At 41.0% G+C, this 2793-nt stretch overlaps 1 long non-coding RNA gene across 1 annotated transcript; it reads right to left on the reverse strand.

Moving 5' to 3' along the window:
• Positions 1–1724: 1724 nt before the first annotated feature.
• On the reverse strand, positions 1725–2492 carry LOC131336334 (uncharacterized). Its single transcript, XR_009202781.1, has 3 exons — positions 2279–2492; positions 2115–2167; positions 1725–2004 (listed from the first exon to the last, which is right to left on the reverse strand). It is a non-coding gene; the product is annotated as an uncharacterized LOC131336334 (long non-coding RNA).
• Between the last annotated feature and the right edge of the window lie 301 nt (positions 2493–2793).

Genomic DNA, 2793 nt, shown 5'->3' on the forward strand with positions numbered 1-2793 from the left:
AACCGTTTTGGTGTTTTTTTGTACAGTATGGATATTTTGGTTAGGTATTGTACTATTTGTGTTTGGAATGGTACCGTATGGATGTTGTGATTACGATATTGTATCGTTTTGTTGTGGTAAAGTACCATATGGGGGTTTGGCTTCGGTATTGTACCGTTTTGGTGTTCTATGGTACTTTTTCGATGTTGCGGTACGGTATTTTTACCGTTTTGGAGTGGTATGGTACCGTATGTGTGTTTTGCAACTGTATTGTACCTTTTTTGTACGGTATGATACTGTATCGATGTTGTGGTACGGTATTGTACAGTTGAGGTGTGTTGTGGTACGGTATTGTACCGTTTAGGTATGGTATGGCACCGTATGGATGTTGTGGTACGGTATTTAACTGTTTTGGTGTGTTGAGGTTCCGTATGGATGTTGTGGTGCGATATTGTACCGTTTTGGGGTAGTAAGGTACCGTATGGATGTTGTGTACGGTATTGAACTGTTTTTGTGTGGTATGAACCGTTTGGATGTTGTGGTATGGACCGTATGGATGTTGTGGTATGGTATTATACCGTTATTGTGTGGTATGGCACCGAACGGATATTGTCGTACGGTATTGTACCGTTTTTGTGTGGTATGTTCCGTATGGGTGTTGTGGTTACGGTATTGTACCGTTTTGGTGTGGTATGCTACCGTATGGGGGTTTCGCAACGGTATTGTTCCATGTTGGTATGGTCTAGTACCGTATGGATTTTTTCGTACGATATTGTACCGTTTTGGGGTAGTAAGGTACCCTTTGGATGTTGTGTACGGTATTGAACTGTTTTTGTGTGGTATGGACCGTATGGATGTTGTGGTATGGTATTGAACCATTTTTGTGTTGTATGGCACCGAATGGATATTGTCGTACGGTATTGTACGGTTTGGTTATTGTATGTTCCGTATGGGTGTTGTGGTTACGGTATTGTGTACCATTTTGGTGTGGTATGCTACCATATGGGGGTTTTGCAACGGTATTGTATCGTGTTGGTGTGGTTTGGTACCGCATGAATGTTGTGGTACGGTATTGTACCGTTTTGGAGTGGTAAGGTACGGTATGGATGTTGTGTACGGTATTGAACGGTTTTTGTGTGGTATGGACCGTATGGATGTTGTGGTATGGTATTGTACCTAGGGCTGTCCACGGTCTGATTTTTTTCGGATTCGGGTCGGTTTTGACCCGACCCGACTATTTTCGGATTGAATAAATGCCACCCGAACCCAACCGTGCAATTTTTCGAGCTCCAACCGAACTGTTTTCGGATTGAGTTGGTCTAGTTCGGTCGGATAATCAGATTGGGCCAGTTTTGTTGGGCCCTTATTTGGGCCGGTTTTATTTTTCTGGGCCATTTTTTTTTATAAATTCTTTAGTTATTTTGGGCTAGTTTTCCACCATTTCAGCAAGCCAAATGGCCCAAAGATTAATATAAATATTTTGGGCCATGCCCCATAGCTCAATCCAAGGGCTCAAGCCCTGTTTTCCAGTTTCCACATTTCTCAATCCAAATTCCAAACACAAAAGCACAAAAGCACAACCACATAACAAAAAAAAAGCCAACATTTCAGCTGGAAATGTTTTCTAGTTTTCCAGAGAGCACTAGAGCAGCCAGCTCTCAGCACTTTCCTCCCCTGTTTTCTCAACAATGAGCCAATGACTCAGTGAGCACTGAGCAGTCAGTCCACAGTCACACACATTTCCAGTTTCCACCACCACCACACAGCAAAAACACAAAAATAAATTACAGAGAGCAGCCAGCTCTCTAGTCTCTACTCCCCTGTTTTTTCAGCAACCATACACAAACACAACCAATCAACAAGTCAAAATATTTTCAGTTTTCCACCACCATATTACAAGTTCAGACGACCACCAAAACAAGTCTAAAATGATTAAAAGAAGTCCATAATAATTTAAATTAGCCAATACTCCATAGTGCTGCTGCTCCCAACCCCATATTTCTCATGTCCGTTCAAAGTTCAAACCTGTTACATAGAAAGAAAAATTAGAAGACAAATAAAAACTTCATAGATTTTTTTTTTTGATAAGTAAAAACTTCAAAGATCATCAAATAACATCTGCTGTTATGTTTTACCAAGGTCCAAAGCCCCATCAATCCCTAAGAAGCATCATCAGTTTGTAAGAGTTCTGGAAAAAAAAAACACTTAATTCAATACAATACTAGAAAATGTTTTGACTGAATAGACCAGATCAATTAAATTGTAGACCAGATGGTCCAGATCAATTAAATTAAATTACCTCGTTCAAGATCTTCAACTTTATCCATAGCCTGTCGAAGAGAGATTGGAACCGTGCTAAAATGCCAATTTTGGATGCATACAAGAGTCTCGACCATTGACGGTGAGAGTGAACTCCGAAATGGATCAAGTATGCGACCACCCGTACTAAAAGCCGACTCAGAAGCAACGGTAGACACGGGCACAGCTAATACATCACGCGCTATATTTGACAAGATTGGATACATGTTGGAATTGTTCTTCCACCACACCAAGATATCAAAATCCGGATTGTCCCTACGTTCACACAAATCCCCCAAGTACTTGTCTACCTCCGAGGAACAAACACTAGAATACTCCTCCTCCAAGTAAGTGTCAAATTCCATAGCTAAATTCAAGCGAGAATCACAATCCTCATTCTCCACTCTCGGCATTGGACTTGCACTAGACACATGTTGTCTAACTTCACCCTCTTTTGCATAAGAATCATACAACCGGTTCAAAACATCCTTCACTTTTTTCTCCATTTGCTCACCC

The sequence above is a fragment of the Rhododendron vialii genome, chromosome 8a (assembly GCF_030253575.1).
Source record: "Rhododendron vialii isolate Sample 1 chromosome 8a, ASM3025357v1".
NCBI classification, from domain to species: Eukaryota; Viridiplantae; Streptophyta; class Magnoliopsida; order Ericales; family Ericaceae; genus Rhododendron; species Rhododendron vialii.